This window comes from Macrotis lagotis, chromosome 5 (assembly GCF_037893015.1).
Source record: "Macrotis lagotis isolate mMagLag1 chromosome 5, bilby.v1.9.chrom.fasta, whole genome shotgun sequence".
Taxonomy (NCBI): domain Eukaryota; kingdom Metazoa; phylum Chordata; class Mammalia; order Peramelemorphia; family Peramelidae; genus Macrotis; species Macrotis lagotis.
The window spans coordinates 192,017,899-192,041,546 of record NC_133662.1 but is presented as its reverse complement, the minus strand read 5'-3'; the positions used below and the strand labels follow the sequence as shown (position 1 = coordinate 192,041,546).

General features: G+C 42.2%; 4 non-coding genes across 4 annotated transcripts; 1 reads left to right on the top strand and 3 right to left on the bottom strand.

The window, feature by feature from the left end:
• Positions 1–16,977: 16,977 nt before the first annotated feature.
• TRNAL-AAG (transfer RNA leucine (anticodon AAG)) lies at positions 16,978–17,060 on the bottom strand. Its single transcript has one exon. It is a non-coding gene; the product is annotated as a tRNA-Leu (tRNA).
• A 2,371-nt stretch (positions 17,061–19,431) lies between these two features.
• TRNAD-GUC (transfer RNA aspartic acid (anticodon GUC)) lies at positions 19,432–19,503 on the bottom strand. Its single transcript has one exon. It is a non-coding gene; the product is annotated as a tRNA-Asp (tRNA).
• A 2,384-nt stretch (positions 19,504–21,887) lies between these two features.
• Positions 21,888–21,959, top strand: TRNAE-UUC (transfer RNA glutamic acid (anticodon UUC)). Its single transcript has one exon. It is a non-coding gene; the product is annotated as a tRNA-Glu (tRNA).
• An 832-nt stretch (positions 21,960–22,791) lies between these two features.
• Positions 22,792–22,874, bottom strand: TRNAL-AAG (transfer RNA leucine (anticodon AAG)). The gene has a single exon. It is a non-coding gene; the product is annotated as a tRNA-Leu (tRNA).
• Between the last annotated feature and the right edge of the window lie 774 nt (positions 22,875–23,648).

Here is a 23,648-nt window from a genome sequence, read left to right as displayed (position 1 = left end):
AGGAGTCTTGACTTATGGTAGTAAAGGGAAGTAAAGAAGAAAGCAGTTGACTCAAAGGGAACCACAGGGTGGAAATCTCAGACTGAGATATATCCCAGGAAAAGATCAAGTCTTCCTCCAATTTTCTTTCCCATTGTTTATGCATATACATATATATATATATGTATATATATATATGGATGGAATTTACCATTGCCATCCAAACATTTCTAGTAAACTGAATTTTTCCTCAATCACAAGGAGTTAAGGGGCTAATTAATTATTGATATAAAGGTATTATTAGGCAGAAAGTCCAACCTCTTGCTTAAGTGTTAGAAATTTTCCTAATTGTGGGCTCAGAGTACTCATGATCAAGTTATATTCTTCTGAGGGGCAAATTTTTTTTTCTGAGAGTTTACTAATTTAAAAATTTTTTTTTTATCTTTTCAGGAAACAAAGGGCCTAAGGTAGAACAGCAACAGCATTAACATCTCTAGGAGAACTGGACCAAAAGAAACATCCAACTCAGCAAGCACAGACCTCTTTAGGTAGCTCTGGTGGCTAATTTCAAGTCTGGGGGCCTGGAGTCTACTCCCAAGAAGTTCCTTGGGTGAACAGCAGACTAACAAAGAGCAGGTCTCCAGGAAAGGAAACACACCAAGCCAACTATCTACTATTCAGAGTTTGTGTTCAAAAAGACCCAACCTGAAAAAGATCTCTCTTTGGTCCCTGAACAGAACAGCAACATAATGATTTCGAGCAAGCAACAGAGACTAGAAGAAATAGAAAAACAGGACATGTATCTTCGGCAAAGGATGAAGTACCGGTTCCACATCATTCCTGATGGGAACTGCCTTTACAGAGCTGTCAGCAAGGCGGTATATGGACATCAAAATCAGTACCAGGAGCTTCGAGAAAAGACCGTCAACTACATGGCCAGGAATCTCGATCTCTTCAGACTCCTCATTGAGGGTGATGTGAAGGAGTTTCTCTTCAGAGCAGGACAGAATAGCACATGGGGTGGCTACCCTGAGATGCTGGCCCTGGGGCACATGCTCAATGTCAATATTCACTTAACTCTAGGAGGCAGTTTGGGGAATCCCACTATATCCACAACAGTTCACTCTTTGGGTCCAGAGGACACCCCCAGGAAAAGTATTTGGCTAAGTTGGCTCAGCTATGGGCATTATGACACTGTACTGGATTACTCTCATCCTATACTAGAAGATGACAATTTTTTGTGTGGGGCAGAAAACCTTTTTTTTGTTTTTTTGTTGTGCATTTTATTTTTGTTCTTTTTTATTTTCAGTTCCAAATCTTCCTCCCAGCCCCTCCCTCAACCATTGAGAAGGCAAGAAATAAGATATCCATTCTACATATAAAATCATTTAAAACACATTTCCTCATTAATCATGTTCTGGAAGGGGAAAAAAGCAAGAAAGTGAAAAGGAAAATTTTTTTGCTTCATTTTGCACTCTGAGTCTATCAGCTCTCTGAAGGTGAATAGCTTTTGTGGAATTGTGGTAAATCATATTTGATTATTGCTATTACTATTTAGATTGCTCTCCTGTTTTTCTCATTTCATTTTATATCAGTTCATTTTGTTCTTCCCATGTTTTTTCTGAAACTATTCTATTAACCATTTCTTATAGCACAATAATATTCCATCATATTTATTATGGACATCATTGATGGACATCCCCTCATTTTCCAATTCTGTGTCACCACAAAGAGAGTTACTGTAAATATTTTTGTACATATTGGTCCTTTTCCTTTTCCACTGATATCTTTGTGTTATAGACTTATGTGCAGTTTTTTAGGATACAGTTTCAAATAGTTCTCCAGAATGGTTGGACTCCACCAACATTAACATCCCTATTTTTCCATATACGACCAGCATTTCTCAGAGAATAGCAATGTTTTGCAAACAGCATGTATCTGGAAGGAAAAAAAAAGAAGAAAAGTTATTACATTTTTGAAATTAGACATCGTATCATAAAGGGCTAATTCACGGAGTAGTGAGGAGAATGAGCTTACAAACACAAACACACACACACACACACACACACTCAAATGTACACATATAGTTTGGAGAATAAATGCCTCAAACTTAATGAGGAAACAAATGGATATTGGTGGGAAAGTTGTAGGGAATAAGAAGCATGGGTGATTATGAGGAGCATAATATGGAGGAAAGAATCATTGGAAGCCAAATAGAGTGAATATTGAATTTTCTAAAATCTGTTTGAAAAGCAGGCAGTATAAAATGGAGACTCATGATTTCATAAAGATTTTGTGTGCTGCTGGTGTATAAGAAAATATTCATTTTAACTGTTTACATTCAGAATTTTAAAATGTAATTTAAAGATTGTCACCTTTTGTTCCCTTGAGAGAAAATAAAATATTTAAACTTTAAAATAGAAAAAATAAAAGAAACAAACAAAAAATTAATGACCTCCTCCTAAAATTTTGTTAAAACATGGAGGAGAATGAAAGGCAGAAATTTTAGGTTTGTCTTACATCTTTGGAAAGACTAAGGAAGATATCTAAACCATGTGGTCCATAATGGATAGATGATGCCCAGTGGCTGTAGTTCCCATATTCTTATGGTTTGAGATATTGACTTTGATCATGATTAGCACCAGAAATATCGAGGGTTATAGCACACACTCTGTCACAGTAACTGATTCTTAATCAAAGACAGGGACATCTGTAATAAGGTATCTAAGGGCCATCAGTCTCTTGCCTGAAAGCAACCAGTGAAGATTACAGTGATTCCTTTAGGGTCTTACCAACTTGATCATCCTTCTCCCTGGGCATCTATTTAGAAGAGCAGTCATACAGTTAGAGGCCTCTTTTAAGATGCTACTCTCTCCTTTCATTTAGGTTGAATGAACTCTTGACTATCACCAAATTATCAAGGGGATCTTCTTTCATATAGGTCAATAATCACTCACCATAGATGTGCAGCAACAGTTTCTGATCCCTGGTGATATTATAAAGCAAGGGCCTTCCCAGAAAGACTATCTTTTAAATTTCCCAAGCCTTTTCTAGAAAGAAGTTATCTGAACCAACCCAAAGGAATGCAACAGTGGAGAGGGTCCTGATGTTTCCCCCTGGAGAAATGGAGCTCTTTGAAGGGACAGGGAATCTGAGATCTTGGTCACTTTGGACCAGGGAAGGATTAAGGAAAATGAAGAAAAAAAATCTTTTATCCAAAGAAATACCAGCTTATTAGGTTAGTCTTCGTGGAAGCTAGATCCAAGAAATCATTGGATGGGAGAGTCCTCAATCTTCCTCAACAGTCAAAGATAATGTGATGACTTTGTCAAGTGGTAGTGAGTCACTGTCTCAATAAGCATTTGTTGTTCCCTTAAGTGCTGGAGATATAAAGTAAAGAAAAAGCAAGTTCCTTACTGTTAAAGAGCTCACAATATAAAGGTCCAAACACACACCACTGAACAAACTCCAGCTATTCCCTATTACTTCCAGGATCAAATACAAAAGCCTCTGTTAGGCATTCAAAGTCCTTCCTAACTTAGCCATTCTCACTTTTCCCATTTCCTGCAAGTTACTTTCAGCCAGATACTCTTCAATTCAAATGCACTATCCTCTTTCTCTTCCACAAATAAGACATTTCTTCTCTCCACTTGAGTATTTTCCTGACTGTCTCTCATACTTGAAAATTATTTCCTTATCTCTGTCTATTGTCTCTATTGACTTCCTCTTAATCAAAGCTTAAATTCCATCTTCAGCAGGAACCCTCCTAATTCTTGTGCCTTCTCTTAATTATCATGTATACAACTTGTGTGTACATATCTATATGTTTGTTATCTTTCCCTAAGATTGTGAGTTCCTTGAAATCAGTTACTGTGTTTTGTCTCTTCCCGTATCTATGTTCATCAATACGGTTTCTAGCAATAGTAGTTACTTAGTAATGTTTGATGATGTTTGCCTTTATTCTTGAAAAAGACCATGACATCAGGGAGCTGATGCCATGACTGGCATGTGAATTTGATTTGAGTGAGGGGTGCTGTGCTAAGTCACCAGCCTCACTTTCTCCTCCAGAGTCATCTGGGTCCAGTGGCTAGACATGAATCAGGATGACTGGAGACGGCCCTAAATTTGAGGCAATCAGGATTAAGTGACTTGTCCAAGTCACACAACTAGTAAGTATCTGAGGCTGGATTTGAATTCAGGTCATCCTCCTGACTGTGTTTTATTCACTGTACCACCCAGATGCCATAATAATAATAACAATAATAATAATAATAATTATTGTTGTTGTTGTTTTTATTATTATTATTTAACTAAATGACTAATGGGGAGAAAATATGTAAACAACGATGTAACTACAATGTATGAGTTGGGAAGTCATCTCAAAGGGAAGATACCCAAAAGCAACTTTTGCAAAAAAAGTCAAGTCTTGATGGAAATTAGAAAAACGAGGTGAGGAGGAGGAGGAAGGAGAGAATTCTGGGCATGCAGAACACCAGAATAAGGCAGCATGAAGAGATGGAATGTCCTGTATAAGAAAGAACCACAAGGCCAGTTACCACATGGAGTGGAATTAAATATAACAAGACTGAGATGATGGAAAGGTGTGAAGGGCTTTGAAGTCTACCAGGGGTTTTTATATTTGAGCCATAAGTAATAACAGAAAGCCAATGGAGTTTATTAAGTAGAGGAGTGGCATGGTCAAACTTATAATTTAGGAAGATTAGCAACCTAGGGATGGGAAACCTCCTATGTGGTCTGGTGCTGTCAAGCAGAACTCAAAATTCAATAAATCAAGGAGCTTTTTAGGGGTGAATTAAATGTTTTACTAAATATAGCAAGGCTTATTTTTAAGTTTTGGTCCTTGGCAGAAAAAAGATTCCCTATCCCTATATTGTGTGTCTCCCCCCCATTATAGTAATACAAGTGTCAGCTGATTAGATTTTTTTTTAAATCAAGTTTATGGCAGTATTAGAGGAGGGAAGGGGACATACATAAGAGAGATTGTGAAGAGAGAAATGATTAAATATAGAATACTTTGCATATTTGGGGTGAATACAGGTGAGGAGTTTAGAATGCCACCACAATTGTGAGCCTGGGAGACTAGGAGGATGGTAATGCTCTCATTAGGGAATTTGGCAATAAGGAGGTTTGGGGATAGAAGAGCAATGTATTCTACTTTGGAGTTTGAACAACTAAGGAACATCCGGTCTGAGGTCCCCAGTAGGCATGATGATGCAAGGCTAGGGGTCAGGAGAAAAGTTAGTTGTGGCTAACAAAATCCGAGAATCATCTATAAAGAAATGATAATTGGGGGCGGCTAGGTGGCACAGTGGATGGAGCACCAACCCTGGAGTAAGGAGTACCTGAGCTCAAATCCAACCTCAGACATTTAATAATTACCTAGCTGTGTGGCCTTGGGCAAGCCACTTAACTCCATTGCCTTGCAACCCCCCCCAAAAAAAAACCTAAAAAAAATGATAATTGAACCCACCAGAATCTGATAAGATGACCAAATGAAAAAGAACAGAAGAATAGAGGATTCAGAATATACCCTTGAAGAGCATCTACAGTTATTCCACAAGGTATGGAGGAGGATTCAGTCAGGGAGACTTAAGAGTAAAAATACTCTTGCCCTTAAATGAGTTGAGGGGTTACTTGCCAGATAGAGATAGATTGAAGGGAAATGTACAATAGATAGGCTGGTTTACATTGCTGAGAGAATCCAGTTGGGCAGAAGCAGTTGCTTTGTTCTCAGGACAATCATATGGACCCTCACTCATCACAAAATACCATTATATCCCCTAGGCCACATAGGCAATATTACTCTCTTAGTCTCTTCTCTTCCTGTAATGGCTACTTCCCAGTTGTTTAGTGGCTGGAAGCATCTATAAACTCCCTCTATTGGCCCTCTCCCTAAAAGGGTGAACCTCTGATTATCCAGTTGGGGACTTTCCCATTCCTCTCTCCAGCTAGATAATCGTTTAAAGAAGTAGTTAGTGGACATTAGGTGGCTCAGTGCATAGAGCATCAACCCTGAAGTCAGGAGGACCTGAGTTCAAATCTGGTCTCAGGCACTTAATAATTACCTAACTGTGACCTTAGGCAAGTCACTTAACCCCATTGCTTTGCAAAAAAAGCCCAAATCCACCCCCCCCCTCATAGCAATCCTTTCAAAAGATCCCTTGCTCCAGTGGTGGGGAGCCCATGACCATCTTTCCCTATCTCTAATCCACTAAAGGGCAACAGGAAAATAGCTGTTGCATATAGGTATATCCCTTCTTCATCTAACTCTCAATGCTTCACTTCCCAGTTACTATCAGGTACAGGATTCCCACTCTCAGCAGATGCCTACTCTATTAGAGATATCTAGAGTCCTTTGAATTAATTAAATTCTTGGTAGGGGACCAACCATCTGCCCTGCCATTATATCTCAAGTTCCTATTGAGCCATCTAATTAAGGGAAAATGTAGGCTACAGAACTTTGATTCTTTGGAGAATAGTTCAGGAAGGACATAAAAAAACATAAGAACAGGAAAAATGCATAATAGACAAGTCAAAAGCCCAGAGAATAGAGTACTGGACTCGGAGTGAGAAGGATCTGAAACCAAATCCAGTCTCCAACATTTGCTAGTTTTGTTTACCTCAGTTTTCTCAACTCTAAAATTGGGATAATAATGGCATCCAACCTTCTAGGGTTGTTATGAGGGTCAAGTGGAATAAATATTTGTAATGTAATGTACTTAGCACATGTAATGTACTTAATACTTGATATATAATAGTTAATTAAATGTTAGCTGTTATCACTAGAACATCTATCCAATGGTAGCCTCTCTGAAATTTCTTTCAGGATGACTAGCGATCTCCAGATGTAGTACTGATCCAAATCCAGGAGTTCTAAAAAATGCAAAGGAAGACTATTTTTAGTCCACCTTCTCTCTCCAGTCAATTCACTGGAGAATCGGCAATGGAGGACAGATGTTCACTAGGCTCACACTTCCACTAAATCCAGTAATGCGATAAGGACACAGAAGCTCCCCTAAGTAGTCCTCCCAGGCCGTGCCTTTAACTGAGGAAGTGATGAATTTGTCCCTCTCCTTAGTCTGTGTCTACATTCCTTTCTCCTGAAAGAAAGAGTTTAAGTTCCCTGAAGGCAAGAAAATGGACTTTTTCTCATGTTCTTGCCCAGCTGCCAGGCCCTTTCATTGAGTGTGTGTGTGTGTGTAGACATATCCATAATATACACATACGCATGTACGCATCTATATGTGTAGCTGCCTTGCCACATAGTCCATGGAAGAACTCCTTTCCACCTCGACCACTTTTCGGAGAGGTGGATGCTGGTTCTGAGGAACTGTTGAATTGTACTTTGGTCTGGTGAAAGCTGATTTGAAGGAGTCTTGGCCGTGGTTGATTGAGCGTGTGAAGGTCTGCTAAGTCTGGTGGAATGAGGAATTGCTACCTGAAGGAAAGAAGCAGCAGGTGCTCAAAGCCAACCAAAGATGCTCCTTAGCTGAGAATCGAACCTGGATTCTGGCTGGGAAAACGCCAGAGTTTAACACAGACCACCAGGGAGCACCCTAGACTCAGCAATCAGGGCCACCTTCTCTCGATCAATAAACCTTGTCATATCAATTATCGTCCATCTGTCCAGGCAGCACACTCGGTTTCCCCTTGCTCAGCTTCCCCTCCGCGCACTTTCAAGTCCGTTCGTCAATCACTTTCTGTTCCGAGATTCAGGCGCCTTTGGCCTTGGCTCCCGCAAGGGAGCAAAGCCTTCGGGGCAGCAATGACGGAGGTTGCAAGCCCTGCACCCAGGCTGCCTCAGACCAGAGGGCTGCCCCCCAAATGTTCAATGACCCACACATCTACCTCTAGCCATCCGGTCGTTTGCCCCAGCTTCCTGTTTGCTAGGCGCCAGTTGAATGGCCCCAAAACTGCGGTTTCTCTTTCCTGAGCTCCTACCCCGCCCCTGCACACACACACACACACACACACACACACACACACACGCACACACACACGCACAAGTGCCAGTAGGCAGGAGTCATGTATCCCCCAGGTGCGCCAAAACTGGAGCCAGGTAGAACTGTGTCTGGTTTCCAGGTGCGAAACAAGAAAACAAGCAAAGAGGGGAAGAACAAAGGAATCGAACCCCGGTTTCCCGCGTGACAGGCGGAGATACGCACCACTATACTAACGAGGGCCACCAAAGCGAAAGGATTTTACCTACTAGACAATATTTGTGTTCGCCATCTAGTCCAGACAGAAATGGTTTTTATAAATTATATTTTGCCTTTGCACAGCTTCTACCCTGGTCTTTTGGACCGACTTCTTCCCTTCCTCCCTGCTCTGCTGACAGAACCGAGGGACAAACGCCAGTCTACCCATCTCTCCCAGACTTAGCCCCCACAGTCACTCCCAGGGCCAGGCCTGTATCTTCCGCCCAGCTTCCCCTGTCTACCCTTACACCTCTCAGAGATTAGCTGTGGGGCTCTATTCAGCACACTGCCACTCTCCCGCCTTCAGTTCCCTCACCTGTCAAATCAAGGGCCTAAATTACAAGAGTCGCCTCAGACCCCCCTCCCTTTCCACTCCCAAACTAGGAGCCTGGCTTCCCACCCGCATCCGGCCGTGGCTAAGTCAGACACATGGTCCGTTCTGCTGTCCGCTTCCTTCAGGGGGTTAGTTCGGACGGCAGTGGACAATCGGTCTTAGGAGAAGGAATTTCTCACCGGGGTCTCCACTACAATGAGGAGGTCACCAAAGGTTCTCGAGTCAAATACAGCGGCGTCGACCCTCTCACCTACTTTGGCCAGCATTGCAGAAGCATTTCTCAAGCAGCCCTTCCTATGGATGCCACGGTTCTGAGCTAGGTATTGGGAATACACCGACGTGTCCAGTCTTTGTCTTTTGAAGGAGTTTTCAGTGGTGATGGTGAAAGGCAGGCAGGAAGAGGTTCCACTTGCAGAGATGCAGCCTCGGGATAATTTGAAGAAAGGCAGTTAAAACCGAGCATAGATAGCGTTAAAGGGTGGCCATGAGAGAGTGGCACATGAGTAGAATCTTGATGGAATCTGGGAATTCCAAGAAGTAAAGGGGAAAAAAAAGAGTTCCCCTGATGAAGGCATAAATATTAGCTTTGAAATGACTAACACTTTTCCTGATTTATTTGGAGCAATTTACATTCGACCTTTCTTCTTCAGAAAAATTCCTATTAGTGTCCTTGGTCTATGTAGCTATTAGAATATGACTTTTGAAAACTTTGTCAGTACCCCACACATACTGGACATCACTCTGATAGGGTGGAAAGGGGATGATTGAGGATGCTAATATTTGTCCCAACTTTCGATTTCTTTTCTTAGTCAACCCTCCTTGATTTGTTTCATGCCAAAAACCACAAATGTTATGCAGGCATTTCTGTCTCTTTGGGTTTTATATGTGGTGTCCTCTTTTTCCTTTATTTGGATCAGAATTCTTCCTCTAGTCACAACTATTAAAAAGCACCTGTTTCCTCTTCTTTTTATTCTAATAATTTTAAATAAGGTTTTCTTCTGTAATTATGGTAAGATTTTGGTCACACTGGTACTCTTGGAAGAAAATGTTGGCAAGCTGTGTCAAAAATTGATTAGAGATGAGAGGAGGAACTGGAAACTCAGAGAACAAGTAGGAAACTGTCCCAACAGTCCAAGAGAATGGGGTGAGCACCTAAAGTCGTCTGTGACCCTTGGAACTGAGAGAGAAGGAGATGAATATGAAAGGTGTATTTGAAAAGGGAGGTGGATTGTGAGTTGAAAGGTAGGAAGCAGGATGACTTGAGAAGACTGTGTCCTTCTAGAATTACAAATTTTTAAAGTCATATGCAATATTGGGCCAAGGAGATATAAACCCAGAACCAATTGGAAACTGAATAACCTCATTTTAAAGAATGAGTGGACCCAAAAACAAATTATAGAAAGAATGAACCATTTTATCCTAGATAATGAAACAACATACCAAAACCTATGGGATTCATTCAAAGCGACTCTCAGGGGATATATTATAGCTTTAAATACTTACATGAATAAATTTGAGAAAGAGGAAATCAATGAACTAAACATGCAACTAAAAAAATTAGAGAAAGAACAAGTTAAAAATCCCCAATTAAACATCAAATTAGAAATTTTAAAAAATAAAGGAGAAATTAATAAAATCGAAAGCAAAAAAACTATTGAATTAATAAATAAAGCCAAAAGTTGGTATTATGAAAAAACCAATAAAATTAATAAACCTCTGGTTAATATGATTTAAAAAAGAAGAAAATAAAATTGCTAGTATCATAAATGAAAAAGGTGAACTCACCATCAATGAGGAGGAAATTAAAGTAATAATTCAAAATTATTTTGCCCAACTCTATGCCAATAAATTTGATAATCTGAGGATGAATATTTACAAAAATATAAGTTGCCCAGGTTAAATGAAGAGGAGATTAAATACTTAAACAACCCTATCTCAGAAAAAGAAATTCAACAAGCCATCATTGAACTCCCCAAGAAAAAATCTCCAGGGCCTGATGGATTCACAAGTGAATTCTACCAAACATTTAAGGAACAATTGGTTCTAATTCTATATAAACTCTTGGGGAAAATAGGGAAAGATGGAACTCTGCCCAACTCTTTCTATGAAACCAATATGGTGCTGTTACCTAAACCAGGAAGAGTTAAAACAGAGAAAGAAAATTATAGACCTATCTCCCTGATAAATATAGATGCAAAAATCCTAAATAAAATCTTAGCAAAACGATTACAACAAGTTATCACTAGGATAAAACATTATGATCAAGTAGGATTTATCCCAGGAATGCAGGGTTGGTTCAATATTAGGAAAACTGTTAGTATACTCAATTATATCAACTACAAACCTATCAGAAATTATATGATCATAGCAATAGATGCTGAAAAAGCTTTTGACAAAATACAGCATCCATTCCTATTAAAAACACTAGAGAGTGTAGGAATAAATGGACTGTTCCTTAAAATAATTAGCAGTATCTATCTGAAACCATCAACAAGCATTATATTCAATGGGGAGAGTCTAGAGTCATTCCCAATAAGATCAGGGGTGAAACAAGGATGCCCATTATCACCACTACTATTCAATATTGTATTAGAAATGTTACCATCAGCAATTAGAGAAGAAAAAGAAATCGAAGGAATTAGAATTGGGAAGGAAGAGACAAAACTCTCACTCTTTGCAGATGATATGATGGTCTACCTAGAGAATCCCAAGAAATTATCCAAAAAACTACTGGAAACAATTAGCAATTTTAGCAGAGTTGCAGGTTATAAAATAAACCCTCATAAATCCTCAACTTTTCTATATATGTCTAGCAAGATACAGCAGGAAGAGCTAGGAAGAGAAATCCCATTCAAAGTAACCTCAGACAATATAAAATACCTGGGAGTCTATTTGCCAAGACAGACTCAGAAACCTTTTGAAAACAATTATAAAACACTTCTCACACAAATTAAATCAGATTTAAATAACTGGACAAATATCAACTGCTCATGGATAGGTAGAGCTAATATAATAAAAATGACAATTCTACCAAAACTAAACTACCTGCTTAGTGTCCTACCAATCAAAATTCCAAAAAATTACTTTGATGAGTTAGAAAAAATCTCAAGTAAATTCATATGGAGAAATAAAAAGTCAAGAATTTCCAGGAGCTTAATGAAAAAAAGTGCAAAAGAAGGTGGCTTAGCCCTACCTGATCTAAAATTATATTACAAAGCATCAGTCATCAAAACTGTTTGGTATTGGCTAAGAAATAGAGTGGTGGACCAGTAGAATAGACTAGGTGAAAAACAGGAGATGATTATAGTAATCTGCTGTTTGATAAACCCAAAGAGTCCAACTTTTGGGATAAAAACTCCCTCTTTGATAAAAACTGCTGGGAAAATTGGAAGTTAGTATGGAAGAAACTTAGATTAGACCAGCATCTAACACTCTTTACCAAGATAAGATCCAAATGGTTACAGAACTTAGACATAAAAAACAATACTATAAGAAAATTAGAAGATCAAAGACTAGTTTACCTGTCAGATCTATGGAAAGGGGAGCAGTTTATGACTAAGGAAGAGTTGGAGAACATCACAAAAAACCAACTAGATGATTTCGATTACATTAAATTAAAAAGTGTTTGCACAGACAAAACCGCTGTAAACAAGATCGAAAGAAAAGTAGTAAATTGGGAAACAATCTTTACAACTAATGATTCTGACAAAGGACTCATTTCTAAAATATACAGAGAACTGAGTCATATTTTTAAAACAAAAAGCCATTCCCCAATTGGCAAATGGTCAAAGGATATGCAAAGGCAATTTACAGATGAGGAGATCAAAGCAATCCATAGCCATATGAAAAATTGCTCTAAATCATTACTTATTAGAGAAATGCAAATGAAAGCTTCTCTGAGGTACCACCTCACACCTGTCAGATTGGCCAATATGACCAGAAAGGATAATGATCATTGTTGGAAGGGTTCTGGGAAATCTGGGACACTATTACACTGTTGGTGGAGCTGTGAACTCATCCAACCTTTCTGGAGAGCTATTTGGAACTAGGCCCAAAGGGCAACAAAAATGTGCATACCCTTTGACCCAGCAATACCACTACTGGGTCTGTACCCTGAAGAGATGATGAACAAAGAGATGATGTTCAAAAAATATTTATAGCAGCCCTGTTTGTGGTGGCAAAGAATTGGAAATCCAGTAAATGTCCTTCAATTAAGGAATGGCTTAGCAAACTGTGGTATATGTATGTCATGGAACAACACTATTGTTCTATTAGAAACCAGGAGGGACCGGAATTCAGGGAAGCCTGGAGGGATTTGCATGAACTGATGCTGGGTGAGATGAGCAGAACCAGAAAAACACTGTACACCCTAACAGCAACATGGGAGTGATGTTCAACCTTGATGGACTGTCTCATTCCATCAGTGCAACAATTGGAAACAATTTTGGGTTGTCTGCAAAGGAGAGTGCCATCTGTATCCAGATAAAGTTCAAGGACTATTCTCTTTAATTTAGGGAAAAAACATATCTTATTGTCGGATCTTGTTACCTCTTAGACTTCTTGTCTCTTCCTTAAGGATATGATTTCTCTCTCATCACACTCAATTTGGATCAAGGTACAACCTGGAAACAAAGTAAAGACTGACAGCTTTCCTTGGGGGGAAGGGAAGTAAGATTAGGGGGAAAATTGTAAAACTCAAACAATATCTTTAATAGAATTACAATTTTTTCCTCTTCCCTAAACCTCTAAATCTAGTGGGAAGATGGAAGAGAATATCCAAGAGGAGGGATTGCATTGTCCAAACCTAAAAAAAAGAGTCAGAAAGATGAGGGAATGGAATCTCTCTTCCCCACCCCCACCCCCATCCTCACAAACTTGAATGAGAGCAATTTCAGTAGAAGGATCAGATGAGAAGGCACAATAGGTACAGCTGGAGGTAAGTGGGAGAAGAAAAAGTCATGACTTGTGACCTGAAGGTTTTTTCCTAGGAAATTTACTGTAGACATGAGGAATGAGGAAAGATGAGAGGGAACAGTTTGTTGGGGGTGGGGTTTCTTGCTGAGGAGGTCCTGGTTAGTCTGTCCCTGCAAAGTCTAGTCTGTCTGTCTGTCTGTCCATGAAAGGAACAAGGGAGTAAAGTAGATACCCACCTGCCCCATTCCCCTATCACCACCATGATGAAAAAGTTTCAGACTAACTACCAAACTGACGGTCTACAGAGTGGTTCTGTTGACCTCATTGCTATATGCTTGTGAAACCTGCTTAGTCTACCAGCATCATGCCAGGAAACTGAATCATTTCCATTTAAATTGACTTAGGAAAATTCTGAAGATCACCTGGTAGGAGAAGATACCAGACACTGAGGTCCTTTCTGGAGCTAAACTGCCAAGCATTTCAACATTACTACTGAGAGTGCAGCTATGTTGGGTTGGACACAATGCCAGTTTGCTTACATTTTTATAGAAAATTCACCAAGATAAGTACTCACAAGGGGGGGGGGGGCAAAAAAAGCCATACATCCTGAAGATGTCTCTTAAGAACTTTAGAATTGATTGTACAACAGTGGAGACAAGACTGCCCAGTATGGTGTACCCTTGTCAGCGAGGGTGCTGTGCTCTATGAGGAAAGCAGAATGGAAGCAGCTCAAAGCAAGTGTTTACTTAGAGTGTTCACATAGACTGTGCCCCACCTGTGGTAGAGTTCTGAGATGTCTTGGTCTGATCAGTCAGTAGACACGCTGTAATTTGTCTGAAACATAGTGATGTTATTTTGGTCTTCTTCCATAAAAGGACAAAAACCAACCAACACTCAAATAGGAACCCCCCTCCAAAGGTTAATTGGGTAGGGGACAGGGGTATGTGAGGCTCTTTCCAGGTTGAAGGTTGGAAAAAGTCATCCTAGAATTAGGGCTAGAAGAGATCTTTGAGATCCCTTGTGTAGTTTCTGGCCCTCACTTGTCAGATAAATCCTATGGAAGAGGTGATGAGAGAGGAATGTGAATCGTGGAGGAAGAATCTAGAGTCGTTAGTTCCTGAAGGTGACCAGTGAAAGCTGGACATCAGTATCACAAGACCAAAGTCAAAGCAGGCTGCCCTAGCACAGGAACTGCCAACCGGATACTAGGGATCCAAGTGGCCCATTTAGGTAGTGGGTGCTCCTGGGGTATCAGTTTCCTTAGAATTGAGTTCCTCCTCTGAATTGTGTAATGTTGGAGTGAAAAATGAGGAATGGAGGCAGAGGGTGTGGAAAGGAAAGATGGGACTTGGAGGGGGCATTTCTCTAGGTGGTGTCACAAGGGTAAGGAGTCGCTTTGTCCTGGGTCCTCGTCTGTATTAGCGTATTCCCGCATGCTAAGTGGAAAATTAGGGTCCGGCTTTCACAAAGGGAAGTACTGGTCTCCCCCCCCCCCCCCCATCTGCTTGGAATTTGGTTTTCTCCTCGTTTATTAGCGCCTGGGAGTCATACAGTTTCTTCACTCAAAGTGGCCTAAGTGATGGAGGCACCCCAGCCCATCCGCCTACATTAAGACCAAAAAGGGCTCATATGAGCCTGCTTGGCTCTTGCCCACCCGGACTTCAGAGGTCACAGAACTGAGAAGTAGTTGATCTCGTACCACTGAACCGGCGGAGAGAAGAGGATACGGATGCAAGGGAGGGAATTGCACAGGGTGGTGGGGCGGGTCTCTGTGCGCCCTGTGGGTCCGGCGAACACTCCCCAGCCGCCACACACCTCCCTCCACGTCCTCCTCCTAACATCTAATCTCCAGAAGAGTAACCAGGACTTTGGATCCCTTGGCCAGGATGACGCCTGAGCGACTGCAGCTCTAAGCTTAAGAGTTCCCTCCCTGTTCACCCATCCTGAGCTCCCAGGACTAGGCGGGAGATGGGGAGTGTTTGGGAGAGACTGGTCGCAGAGCATGTATGGAACGTGAACATGTGTGGGCAAGACCTGCCTTGGCTGGAGGGTCAGAATTGTAGGCGGGCCTGAGCTAAAGAGAATGCATGTGAGGTGCGAAGGTTCTGGAAGCTGGGGAAACGAAGGTCAAAGGCAATGAGTGTAGTGCGAGCTTTGGCCCCAACTAGCAGAGCCCAGTGAGTGGGCGATGTAGCTGGTGATCTAGTGGTTAGCTTTGGGCGCTTTCACCGCCGGGTTTCTATCCCTCATCAGTGAATACGCTTTTTCTGAGATTCGCCTCTATCTTGGACTATTTCTACAAGAGACAATTTCCCCCTCCACTGGCCATTTGAAATACGTACACGCTCGCCAACCGCGGCCCCTCATCCTTTCACATCACCTGTTCCCAGGCAAAAGGACATTCAAAGGATTCCACAAAGCCTGCACTGCCCCCCGAAAAATGGTCAAAGGCGGGAAAGGGTTCAAGTTTGACTGCCCCGCAAAACACCCTGCTAGCCAGGCAAATGATGTTGGCACCGCAGTCAGCCCTCGGTCCCAATTCTTTCAGCAACACCCTTTCGATTTCGTCTAGAAAATTCCCTAAGCTGAGATTTCTGACCTCCTTGCTAAGAAAGGCAAAGCCAAGACCGTTAGCTCCCCTACGCACCTACAGACCCAGTTCTCCTACAAGCTAGCTGCCAGAACTCCGAGAGAGATGGTCGAGATTCGTGGAAAACAAAGGTGTAGCCCCACCAGCCTCTAGCAGGCTTGTGTCTCAGAACAGAAAGGTGGTCTAAGGAAGGGTTCTTAATGGCCCCCACGGTCACTCGGAGGAATCTAGAGAAAGAAGACAAGAAAAGTTGTATGAACAGATCCATAGTGAGTTCAGCAGAACCAGAAAAAGTTAGTGATGCCGAGACTATGAAAATGTCAAAGACAAGAACCCCGAAAGAAAACCAAAGACTGTCATTTATTTCAAGGACTAGTCTAGTTTCGATTAGACCAAAGAAACGGGCAGGAATACAACCCAAAACCACCTGTCCCTAGCCCAATGCCGACCTGGGCAAAATGAGTCAAAAACTCTTTTGGTTTTAGATTCAGAGGAAAGATGTTTGTGCAGGGAGGAAGAGGGAGAGATAAGACTGCTTGGGGGTTTGAAGAATGGCAGATCTACATGGAAAGTGAGGGCCGGGCCTGGTGCAGTCTTTCTGTTCTCTGACATTGCACTATTCTCTGACATTGCACTACTCCTCAAAACGCTTTTGCTAGTGAAATGGGCACCAGAAGAGAATAGTGCTGAAGAACGATGGTTCCTCTGCTTTGTAGGGTGGTGGGTGAGAAAGGACAAAGCTGACTGGCTTTACAGAAAAACAGGTGTGTATAGGTGTGGAAGTGTGTTCCAGCAGAGTGGAAGGAGGAAAGGCAGAAGGGCGCGGGGATCCAAGATAGAAAGCTATCCAGAGAACACCAAGAAAGATTGTTTATATCTAGTTTGGCTATGGCTCTGTGGTATTCATATACAGCTTTTTCTATGAGGAGAGAAAACAACTCTGTCAGAAGTGGGATTCGAACCCACGCCTCCAGGGGAGACTGCGACCTTAACGCAGCGCCTTAGACCGCTCGGCCATCCTGACTGTTAACATCCTCTTCTCAAACCAACTCTTTCCCTAGTCCTTTAGAAGACTACAGCTTCTCCCTGGTGTCACATACCATATCCTTCATTGCTATCCCAGCTTCTAGTCGCTTTATCAGAGGTTCACTCCCAACCCAACCCACCGACCTCTTCATTCAAACTCCCTTCCGTACACCCCAAGCCTCCAGGTGAAACTACCTTGGCTGGAACCCATGCCCTCAAGGCTGGCTCCTCTGTTTCCTGCCAACGTCGGCTGTCTATCTGTCTGATTGGACTCGTGGATGCCATTTCCACCCTCGGCTTCTAAGTCTTTGAGTAGCAGACACTGTCCCAGGGCAGGCCAGAGTCTCCCAGTGAGAAGGGTCAACTGCTGGAGGCTCAGTCTTGGAGAACTCCAACAAATTAGCTGGTGGCCTGCCTTCAGGGTGATTAGGTTCTCAGAATTTGCCGACTCCTGGTCAGTACTACAAGGAATCTTGGGAAGGCAGTTCTAGCTAGCCATACTAAGAGGTTAGAAGTCACCTTGGTGATGGATCACCCAGGCCTAGGCAGAAGGGAAGCATGGCACAAAAAGAAATGGAGGGCCTGACTCATTTATTTATCTTCATTTATCTATTCATTCATTTCTTAATTGACTCAGGAAAAGACAAGGTTCTAGGTCCTTAATGTGGTATTCCAGGCTCCTGAGGAACTTGGATTTTCCTAGGTCGGACAAGGTATCTACTGTCCTATTCAGAATTATTGTTCTGAAGGTCAAAAATTGAATTCAGCTGAATCAAGATTATTATCCCCATTGAATATCATTCCTGGTTTGAGTATCCTTCATAATAATTACAATAATTACAATTCACTGTAGGTCTTCCATTGTGAGATATTGAAATTAGGATCAATATTACCAGGGTTACAGCAGAATTGACACCTTTGTCACAGACACTGATATTTAACCAGAGATAGGTCATCAGGTTCTTGCCTGGGAACAACTTGTCTCACTGACCAGAAAGATCACTAAGAGTGGCTCTAGGTTCCCACAGATCAAAACATCCTCCTCCCTGAGCATTCATTTAGATAGAGAATACATCTCTGTCCCATTAGAGGTCTCTTAAAAATGCTGCACTCTTCTTTCACTCAGGTTGTATGAGCACTCTCAACTTTCTGAGGAACTCAGGGTCTCCATCAAATCATTGAGGGGATCTCCTTTCTTCCAAGGCGGAAAATAATCTGCATAGATCTGTAGTGACAACTTTGAACTTTTTCTGCATAGGGAAGGGAAAGGAATAAGCATTTATTAAACACTTACGTATCTACAAGGCACTCTGGTAAGCACTTTACGAAAATTTATGTGCACAACTCTTGGAGATAGTTCTCTTTTTATAGATAGGGAAATTGGAGTTAGTTGCACAAGATTACACAGCTAGTTAGTGTCTGAGACTCAAGTTGAATTCAGGTCTGCTTGATTCTAGGTATCTTGCTAGATCTTTTTTACAGTATAGATAAAAGAAAAAGTAAAAAGAGTAGGAGCTTGCTATGTCATGGAGTTGAGATGTGGGAGAATCTACAGATGTGGAGGAAGGGTGGGGGAAGGATAAAAGGAGTTGGGCATTAGACAAACCTTATCCCAGTCTCAAAGAGGCAATGGAGGTTTGAGTATACACACAGTTTGGTGCCGACCCAAGAGGGAAACAGTTGAGATGAACAACGGGGTTAAGAAGGAGGATTATGCTGTAGAGAAAATGGAAAAAAAGCATTAAAAACTACCTGTTCTTGTGGCAGACATTAAGGGGAGGTGGGCTGAGAGGAGAAATCTAAAAGCAGAGGATTAGATTCTGAGGCAGTCTTATACTACACTGGATCCCCCTCCTTCATTTTTCTCCCCTGTTCACCCCTGCAGGTCCAGACACCCTCTCCTGTCCACTCCCAACATAAAACCATCAATCACCTTCTGTCCCTAAGCTCGGGCACCATAGGCCTTTCTGGAAGTTGTCCTGGCAGGGAGCAAAGGTTTGGGGGCAGCAGTGGCTTGAGGCTGGAAATTCCAGTGGTCCTTTGCTACCTAGGCTGCCTCCCAAAAATCAGAGGCCTGGCTTCCTAATTGGGCAATGACCTGCACAACCATCTCGAGCCATCCTGTCGTTTGCCCTAGCTTCCCATTCCCTCAGTGCCAGTTGGATGATCCCAAAGCTGAGGTTTCTTCTTCCTATGCTCTCCCTCTCCCGAAGTTGCCTGTAGGAGGAGTTAAGCATCCTCAGACCTTTGGGTTGGGCACCCCACCACTGAAGCCACTTGGAGGAAATTGTGTCTGGTTCCCAGGTGAAAAACAAGTAGAGAAAACAAAAAGGTAGCAAAGAGGGGGGAAAAAAAGTGTAGCTGGAATGCTCCTCGTCGGGGAATCGAACCCCGGTCTTCCGCGTGACAGGCGGAGATACTCACCACTATACTAACGAGGACCCGCTGAAAGACAGCTTCTTAATCCACTAGACAACATTTATGTACTCCATCCAGCTTAGACGGAAATGTTTCCTGTAAAATCCACTTTGCCTTTGCACAGTTTCTTCCTGGGCCCCTTCGGATTTACTTCTTCCCTTCCCTCTCTGCTTACAGTTCCAGGGGGAGAAACGCAATTCTACCCAAAGTCTCCTCACATCCTCCTTCATCACTACCTCCTTCGCACTTAACCCTCCCCGTGACACCAGGGCCAGGCCTGGAGTCTTCTGCCACGGTTCACCTCTCCCCTCCCACCCTGGCACCCTTGCCCCGAGTCCCCTCTTGCAACTTCGTCGCCTCTCCCTAGCCTTCCTTTACCACTCCCCAGCTCTGTTTCCTCGAAGAGAGGATTATCTGTGGAACTTTATTCAGTTCCTGAAGTTCCCTCACCTGTCAAATCAAGGCTTCCATAATTCTTCACGCCTTAACGCCCCCCTCCTTCACTCCCAAACGGGGAACCCCGGCATCCTACCGCTGTCTGCTCATAGGTAAATCACAGAAGGCATCTCCCTCGGGGTGTGAAGTGGGATGGCAGTTGCCAATCGGTCTTAGTAGAAGGAACTTCTCACCTGGGTCCCAACATATAATGAGGGCACCAAAGGTTCTTGAGTCACACGTAGCAACGTCGACCTATCATACCTGGAAGTCTGCAACCCCGAAATAGAAGTATTTCTCAAGCAGCTCTTCTTATGCCGGGTCTCTGAGCTAGGCGTTGGGAATATATCTTTGTATTCCCAGACCTTGCTTTAAGGAGTTTCCTGTGGGTGTAGTGAGTGGTGAAAGGTAGGCAGGCAGAAATTCCACCTGCAAACAGATATGTAGCTACAGGAGTATTTGAAGAAGGAAAGAGCAGTAACAACAATTAAGGTAAGTGCCCTTAAAGGATCTTCACAAGAGATGGGCACAGGAGTTGAGCCTTGATGGGGCTTGTAAGAGTAGGGAAGAAAGAAAGATCCCTCCACTACACACATGAATGTCTTCCTGAAGACTACCTCGACTAAAACCTGTTTAGATCTTTTTTCGGAAAAGTTCCTCTTAGTGTTCTTAAACTATCTATTTTCTAATATAGGATCCTTGAAGTTAGACTTTATTAGTACCCCCACACTCGCTGGACATCACACTGGGAAGGTGGAAACTTTCCTTATTTTATCCTCCTTGATTTGTTTCATGCCAAAGATTACAAATGTCTAGTCTCCCCTTCGAATCTTAGAGCCTACCTCTAAGGGTTGATGCTTTTAGGGCCTCTGGAGTGAGGCTCTTCTCTATTTCTGAGGTTGGAAAGAACTCTGCAAACTGAGGTGGGAGGGGCAGCCTATGCTTCTAACCAAACCAGTTGGAGCAACTCCATATCCAGATTATTTCCACTGTGCTGTGTGAGCATGTATGTTTGTATGGGAACATGGCCAAAGAACATACATGAACACGTTCTGTTCCTCTGCACAAGCATCTGCCTGGTCTAAGGAGGATCAGCATCAGGAGGAGAGGCCTGTTCTGTCTTCCTTCTCAAGAACAGAAAGACTATATTCTTCAGGGATATCTATAGGCACGAACTAGGGGAATTCTTCAGGGATGTCCCAAAGCCTTAGAGGGTGACCCTTCCACCTTTCACTATTCCAAGTGAGGGTCACCTCTCCTGAGGGTTTTAAGTTGTAGTCACTAGAAAATACTCTCTGTATGTAGGTGAAAGTGAGGTCCCCTTCTCTTTAGCTGGCAACTTCAGGTACCCCCCCCTACAATTTCCTTTCAAAGGACTTAGAGCTTTATGGGTCCTGAGCATAAACAATTAAGAGAAATGGTCAAAAGCACAATTCTCAAAAAAGAATGACAAACTTTCTTACCAACCAAATAAAAGAAACTAAGAAGTTTTCAAGGCAATCAATGCAAAGGCAAATAACTCTGAGGTTTCACTTCACATCCAACTATTTGGCAAAGATGAGAAAAGAGGGGAATAGTCCGAGGTGACAGTGCTATGGAAAGAATGATTCTGGATTACTTTGTGGGTGACGCTCTGATTTGATTCATCCATTCTGGAAAGGAATTTGGAATTATTCAAAGATATCTCTAAAATTCCTATTTTCTTTGATTTGGGGTATTTTATTGCTAAGCATTACCCTACTAGGTGAACGGAAGAGACTGGTGGCTACCAGAGAGGGCACAATGAGCTAGGGGAGAAGTGATTGCGAGACTTGGTCTGGAAAGTCAGCCCGGCAGGCGCGATTGCACTAGGGAGATAGAATACTGAGGTGTGAAGTTTCTGGAAGGTGGGCAAAAAAGGTCAATGTTGAGAGGGATAGTACAATCTTCAGCGTTTACTAGGAGACTTTAGTAAGAAGTAGCACCTAACTGTTCCCTGGTGGTCTAGTGGCTAGGATTCGGCGCTTTCACCGCCGCGGCCCGGGTTCGATTCCCGGTCAGGGAATACCTTTTATTCCGCATCAGGTCTTTCCCACAAGAGTTGATCTCCCCATCTACCGGTCAATTGGATTACACACAATTGCCGGTTGATGATAAGTGAAAACAAAACGGGGCCGCCCCGTAGCCAAGGTTACAGGCTAAGGGAGTCGCCAAACTGATCGATAGTGATCTAGGACAAATCCAGAGAAAGAAGGCAAGAGTTGTAAGAACCGGATTCACGGGGAATTCAGCAGAACCAAAAAGAAAGGAGAACGTCCGCTATAAGAACCAGAAAAGGGAACTGGACTGTCATGCATTTTAAGAACAAGTCTTAGCCCCAAGAAGGCCGAAGAAAGGGAAAGGACACAGTCAATGCCCCCAAGCCAGGTCCCACTCACGAAAAAAGTCAAACAAAAGCAGATTAAAGGAAAGGTCTTTGTAATGTAGGGGAGGAGGAAGAAGAACGAAAAGGAAAAGTATTGGTTAGTACTTGCACTAGTCACTTGATCGAGTGGCCTGAGGCTAACACTGTTTTAGGAAGTTAAAACTGAACTTGAGGGGCTGGGAAACAGGGACGTCAAAGATCGGCGGTTGCCGGCATTGGTAGAGATATAGTCCTAAAAGAGTGAGCTGAGAGTAGAAGTCAAAAGCCCCCAGTGTCAACGTGGACCGTTATCTGGCGCCAAGAAGTAGATGGGATTCCTCATTCTCAGTGGCGGTGAATGACGTCACTGTGGCCTCCCCTATTTCGGTTTGAAGCTTTCACCCTCTAGAATGGACTCTAGTGACAAGAAGTTAGCTAATTCGAAATCCCTGATGGTCCAGCTTCAACTTTAGGCGAAGAAAGAAAAATACTCTGTCAGAAGTGGGATTCGAACCCACGCCTCCAGGGGAGACTGCGACCTTAACGCAGCGCCTTAGACCGCTCGGCCATCCTGACGACGGGAAGTGATGCTCCATCGTGACTTTCATCACCCTCTTCTCAAATCAATTCTTTCCTCTAACCCTTTAGAAAACTATAGTTTTACGCACAAAAAAAACTATAGCTTCTTCTTTTTCTTCTTCTTCTTCTTCTTCTTCTTCTTCTTCTTCTTCTTCTTCGTCTTCTTCGTCTTCTTCTTCGTCTTCTTCGTCTTCTTCTTCGTCTTCTTCGTCTTCTTCTTCGTCTTCTTCGTCTTCTTCGTCTTCTTCTTCGTCTTCTTCGTCTTCTTCGTCTTCGTCTTTTCTTCTCCTTTTATTCTTCATCTTTTCTTCATCATCTTTTCTTCTTTTCTTCTTCATCTTTTTCTTCTCCTTTTATTCTTCTTCATCATCTTTTCTTCTCTTCTTCTCTTCTCTCCTTCTCTTATTTTCTTCTTCATCTTTTTCTTCTCCTTTTCTTCTTCTCTTCTCTTCTTTTCTTTCCTTCTCTCCTTCTCTTATTTTCTTCTTCATCTTTTTCTTCTCCTTTTCTTCTTCTTTTCTTCTTCATCTTTTTCTTCTCCTTTTCTTCTTTTCTTCTTCATCATCTTTTCTTCTCTTCTTCTCTTCTTTTCTTCTTCATCTTTTCTTCTCCATCATCTTTTCTTCTTCTCTTCTCTTCTTTTCTTCTCTTCTTCTTTTCTCTCCTTCTCTTCTTTTCTTCTTCATCTTTTTCTTCTCCTTTTCTTCTTCTTTTCTTCTCCTTTTCTTCTTTTTTTCTTCATCTTTTCTTCTTCATCATCTTCTCTTCTTT